General features: G+C 42.0%; 1 protein-coding gene across 5 annotated transcripts in view; it reads right to left on the bottom strand.

The window, feature by feature from the left end:
- Positions 1 to 6,344, bottom strand: part of VIT (vitrin) — a 118,252-nt gene that overhangs the window by 110,903 nt on the left and 1,005 nt on the right. The window lies entirely within an intron of this gene.

A 6,344-nucleotide genomic window follows, 5' to 3' on the forward strand; every position in this document is an offset into this window, starting at 1 on the left:
CAGACCTCAAACACTTAACCCTCCTCAATACCTCATTTTCCCACTCTACAGGATGGTTTCATCTTCCTTTTACCTTGATGCATATATCTTAGGCCTTTTAAAATACTTGGTTGGCAATAGTCAAAAACAACATTGTAAAATAGATTCGTCATGTGATAAAGTTTTAGTTATAAGGCCAAGAGATTTTTCAAGAGTTGTATTTGAGCCTGAACTCACAACTTTCTCTTCTCACAAATGTTATTTAGAGTAAAATGATGCACCAGGCATATTTTTAAGTGTACCCAGGCATACCACACCCATCTAAATAAACATTTGAGTGCATGATAATTGACTATGTAATGGGATGTTAAAATGGGATGATCCTGGGAGGCACCCGTGGCTCAAAGGAGTAGGGCCCTGGCCCCATATACCAGAAGTGGCTGGTTCAAACCCAGCCCCAGCTAAAAACTGCAACAACAATAACCAAAAAAAAAAAAAAAAAAAAGGATGATCCTTCGTGAGTTTCAGCTGTGGCCTCAAGATAGTAGGTGCCAACTTCTTCCTCTTTGACATTCTTCTTACTGTTGCTTAAAGGGGGTGAGAATGGGGACCCACCTGCTCCCCTTCTGTATCTGAGGAGGGAAGGAAAATGCCAACAACTTTCCCTAAAGGAATTCTTGCTCTCTGATTTCCAACTACTTCTCTTGGCTTCTACAACCTCTGATACAGTTTAGTGAGAGGCAGTCTAGGTTGCCTTCTTTGAAAGTTCAGCTTGGATACCCAATGACCCCATAAGGAGTGATGGAGTAGTTGTGTCCCTTGGGCTTGGGGGCCCAGTGGACTGGAGTCTGCTTCATGATTAAGTCATCTACAAGAGAGGGGAAGAGCTTATGGTGGTTGAGACTCCCTGTAGGAGACAGTAGCCTGGGGTTGCTTTAACTCTGGCCTGATTCAGGTGCGTGGAGGGCCAAGGAGCCTCCTCCATAAAGCACCTGGGCAGAGCTCACCAGTTATTCAGGGCCTAAGGAAAGAACTGGAGACTTCCGGTAAGGGCAGATTTATTCAACAGCATCTAGGGAATTACAGGGGAGAGATATCCAACTAAGGGGTGTGAGGCTTTCCAAAGAATCCATGGAAGGTGCCCTGGGGGAACAAGAAACAGCTGTACACCCACATAGAACTCAGGGGACCTGGCTGCCGGCTCCTCACAGTGCCACCTAGCAAGGCTTTTCTGCCCCTTTCGTCTTTCCTCTCCAGAGTTTTCCTGCCAACTCTGGACATAAAGAGACTATTTTCAGTGGCCAAGGGGAAGAGCGGTAAAGGTGCAAGGCAGAGAGAGAGAAAATTCAATCATGCCCCCTTCCTAATTGAAGAAAGCAAGCCTGGACGTGGGAGAAAGAAATTCTAAACTTTGGAGGTCATTTTTAAGTTTTTAAGTATTACCTAATATTATGTACATATTAATGACTGAGCTGAGATTATTTGGAGAAGTAAGAGGAGCAAGGTCTTTTAAAAACTCTGAGCATGGCCTGAAATACTAAAGGACTTCAATTACATCCACAGCAGAGGCAGGAACTACCCCTACAGATGTTGTGAGAGTGGGCAGAAGGGGGTGTCTGAAGGAAATGCATTAGGATGGTGCCCCCCTCTCTGTCTGCTTGTCCAAAGCACACCCTTGGTCTCACCTCCTCTCCTGCTGACTCAGCCTGCTGCAGACACACTGGCATGTCCTACTCAGAGGGACATTTTGCATCTGCTCTGCCCGCTCCCTGGAATGTTCCTCCCCAGGGACCCACATGGGCTGACCTCTGCCTTCCTTCCTGCTTTTTCTTAGCCATTTTCCTAACTATGCAATGCAAACAATCACCCCCCTCGCTGCTCTCTGCATCCATATTCCTGCTTTCATTTGTATTTCACAGCCCACATCACCACCTTTCTCTAATCTGTATTTGTCTGTGATATGCCCCCAGATTAGGAAGGGAAACTATTTTGTTCACTCTTCTTCCCAAGCACATGGAATGGTGAATGGCACTTAAAGGTGGCCCACTACATATCCGTTGTTGCTGTTGCTGAGTATTATCTCTGCTTCCCAAATTTTCTTTTACCTTTTGGGGCACAGGTTTACTCACTATTATACAAACTAAGCCAAGTCTGGGCAAGTTGACTTGCACCTTTATGTCCAAAGCATGTTTTCTCTGTCTGGGACACAAAGAAACCCAGGGGAGGGAATTCACTTAGCATTAAGATGCCAGGGACCTGATGCCTTGGAAACTATAGGTAGGTTACATGAAGGAACAGACTTTTTTTGAATCTGAGAAGAAAGAATGTAGTCACAGAGCTCCTTCTCACTCCAGCCCGAGGGGCTGCTTTTATGAATTTTCGCCACACATCCGCACAAAAGATGAGCCTTTCTCCAACTGAGGGAAAGAATTTGAGAAATTTTTACTAGAGTCTTGTCAGGGTAGAGACTCTATCAGGGAAAGTGATTTTCTGCAGCAGTTCAGGTCATAAGGAAGTGTGATTCTTTGTGTGACAAGCTGCTAACTTACCCTTGGAGTGAAGATAAAGGAAACCTTTCAGAGACGGCTACTCAGAGCATCATGGTGAAGTGTGCTCCTCTACCTTCCCTCCTGTACACACCCCCACTCCCCGCTTGCCTGAGAGTCAGATCTTCCCTACACACCTGAAAAGCAATTCTTCAATCGGGAGACGATCGAAGAATGACAGAAATAAAAACACTCCTTTCCCAGTAAGACTTCTCCTGCGAGTTCCTGGCCTCTGCCCTCTCTCCAGTATCACTACTAAGGTGTCTCTACTTGCAAGGGAGAATGTTTTTCTTAGTAACCTGGCTTGACTTGAAAATTATGTTTTCAGGGATGGTGAGGATTAATTTGGGGCGGTTACAGAAAAACCAGGACTATATGTAATTGTTGCCTAGTAAGTTTAGAGTGTGAGTTTGGAACTAGACATTTTGGATTTGAAGCTGAGCTCTATCCCTTACCATCCGTGTGACCTTGGACATCTCAACTTCTCAGTGCCTCAGTTGTTTCATCTTTATAATGGGGATAGTAACAACACATCTCAGAGTCTGCTGTTAGGATTAAATGAGTTAATATCTGAAAAAGGCTTAATGCAGTTCCTGGCACATAAGAATAGCCCTGTAAGTGTTATCAATCATCATTGTCGTTGTTGAGGTCATAGCAAATCAATATAACCACCACCACCACCACCATCATCATTATCTTGTAAAATGTTACCTACTTTGACACTAGGCTAGGATTTAATAGAGATAAAGCAACCAGTCGAATCTCTCAATATTATGCATCTCAGGGTTAGCCATGGCTTGATTGTTGGACTTCTTGGGGAAGGAACCTACTATGGTCTGAATGTCTGTGTCCTCAAACTTATATATTCAAATCCTAACCCCCAAGATGATAGCATTAGGAAGTTGAGGCCTTTGAGAGGTGATTCGGTTACCAGGGTGGAGCCCTCATGAATGGGATTAGTGCCCTTGTAAAAGAGGCCTAAGAGAGACCCTTGGCCCTTCCACCATGTGGAAGAGAAAGGGGAGAAAAGGGCCATCTATGACCCAGGAAGTGGACACTCATTAGACACTAAATCTTTGAGCACCTTGATCTTGGACTGTCAAGCCTCCAAACTGTAAATATTTGTGTTGTTTAAACCACCCGGTCTATGGTATTCTGTTACAGTATCCCAGATTGCCTAAGTCACCTAGAAGGGGAGTGATTCTAGACTTTTGTTCCTTTCTTCTCTGCTCAGAGATTTGTAAACGTCTTTAGCCCATTCTTGTGAAAATCTTCTATATAGATTTGGTCAATCAAATGAGCAAAGAATGATATCTGCATTGCTAAAAAAAACTGGAAAAAATCTAGTGAAAAAGTATAAACTAGAAATGGATCTAAAATATATAGCTTTAATTATGAGACCAGAATAAAACACAAACACAAAAAATCTCCTCTAAATAAAATCTAAACCAACTAATATTTCTCTGTTGCAAAGACTCAGGCTTGTAGATTTGACCCGGGAAAGGACTTGGGCTGCCATTATTGTAGTTCACCTTTCTCCCTCAGGGTACAAACTCTGGAATGCAGCAGTGGAGGGATTTGCTTTTGCAAGTTGCCACATGATGTATAGTTTTTATAGATGGTTCAACTCAGAGCATCATCTGGTGCCTGCTTTGCACACTTCCCAGGCAGCCCCAAGCATTTCAGATAAGTCTCCAAGGATTTCTTTAAGTTTTGCAGTTTGTTGAAGCAGAAATGTTTCCTGCATGATTAAAAACAAATTCTGAGACCAGTGTCCACCACTGTTTGTTTTATGAATGAGGTAATCATAAGAAAATGCAATAAACAAGCCTGAAATAGTCTTTGGTCTATTGTGAACATGGGACTCTGGGTGTGTCATGGGTTTTAGAATGATTTTCAACCCTTCCCCTTCTGGTCTGCAAACTCATGTAGGAACTCACCTACATGATCTCAGGCTGATTAAATTTGTGTGTATTTTTTTTAATTAAAATTTTAACAACCAGCACTATCAAAAAGTTACTCCTGATACCTGTTCTAAGTGTTCCTGTTCTCTTTTTCCTTTTTTCTTTTCTTTCTTTCTTTTTTTTTTTCCCGTTTCCTGCAAGAATAGAAGCTGCTCCCTGCCACTGGCATGATGACCTTTGATGCTAGTAGAAGCTAGCAGGTTCCCTGTGCACCTTCTCTTTCTGGAATTTCACTGTCTTCTGCAAACCGCATGGAGGCACATTTTAAGGCAGTGAGAGGCAGACCTTTGGGGCTTCTCAAATTACAGCCATCACAGAAGTTTCCTCTTTTACTTATTATTTGCTGATTGACTGATTAGCTCAGTTTCTCTGGATGAAGAGAAGGCAACTAGTTTCTAATGACTATATAAATATCACATAATCCCATAAACCTGTTTGCCTACCATATCCAAAGAGTTAATGTTTAGAAGTTTGATGTTGATTACAAATGATTTGTTTTACAGCTGATCTGATTTCTTATCTAGTCACATATAATAAAAAAAATGTCACTAATATATTTGGGTATATTTGGTACTGACAGAATGCCAGGTACTGACATTATGCCAGGCAGAGACTGAACAACTCTGGGAAGCAAACAGTAATAATAGGCCCCTTTTACAGAAGAGAAAACTGAGGCCCAGAGATTTTAAGTAACTTGTCAAACATTAACACATTTGGGAAGTGGTGATGCTTCTGCTGACCATTCCCTGCAAGACCCAAAGCATAAACAGCTGGGCATTGTGGTGGGCACCTGCAGTCCCAGCTATATGGGAGGCTGAGGCAAGAGAATCACTTAAGCCCAAGAGTTTGAGGTTGCTGTGAGCTGTGATGTCACAGCACTCTACCGAGGGCGACATAGTGAGACTGTCACAACAACAACAACAAAAAAGAAATGCTTTCCAATATAATCTCTTTCTGAATTAAGTACAGGGAAAGATTGCATTTCTATAGAAGTTTTTACATTTCAAAACTGCTTTGGAGCTGAGAATCAGTACTGAGCCTCAGATCTACCTGACAGGAAGGGCATGTGGGCGTCACTATTTCTGTTTTTCAAAGGGGGAAAAAGTTAAGAAATGCTATCTGCCTTTTCCAAGGTAACATAGATGGGTCACGGCAGAACTGTTACCGTAGTTTAGGACTCCTGGGGTGGCACGTTACACTGAGCCACACTGCCTGCCTTCAGTTGTGCCTAATTGGAGTCACAGATGGGAACAGCACAGACATTTTTGTCCTCATCATGCCATTCATAAACCTTTCTCAAATCTGGTGTATTTTCTCTGAAAGCAACTATTCTTCATGTGCTTAGTAACTTGGTAGACAATACAATTGATCTCCTAAACAATATTCCTAAAGTAAATACTATTTCAGGATAGATATTAAGTATTTCCAATGTTTCGAAAATATTTTCTTTTAGGGGTGTAATAGAAGATAGATTCAGATGAAGCTTAGTATGGGAAACCAGCATATTGCAATCAAATCCGTGGTTTTTATAGTTTTGTAATTCCTTTTATGAAAGAGTTATTTTAATTCAGTAAATAAAAGATGGGTGCTCCCCGCTTTCCTCCCAGCCCTGGCTACCACTGGCAGCTACCACACACACACTCAGAGAAAATACACAAACAGCATTTGAGCCTGCCTTGTTACAGGGTGTTTTCGTCTTTCAAGGGAAAAACAACCTCAGAACTTTACCACCAAAGCTTCCAAATTTATTGGAACACAACGTAATGGGAAAATAGAATTTTCTCAACACACATATTTTTGAACAACCACCATGGCCAAGAATGCTTTTTTTTTTTTTTTTTTTTTTTTTTACAAC

Source organism: Otolemur garnettii, unplaced genomic scaffold, assembly GCF_000181295.1.
Source record: "Otolemur garnettii isolate 467f Iridium unplaced genomic scaffold, OtoGar3 scaffold00095, whole genome shotgun sequence".
NCBI lineage: Eukaryota > Metazoa > Chordata > Mammalia > Primates > Galagidae > Otolemur > Otolemur garnettii.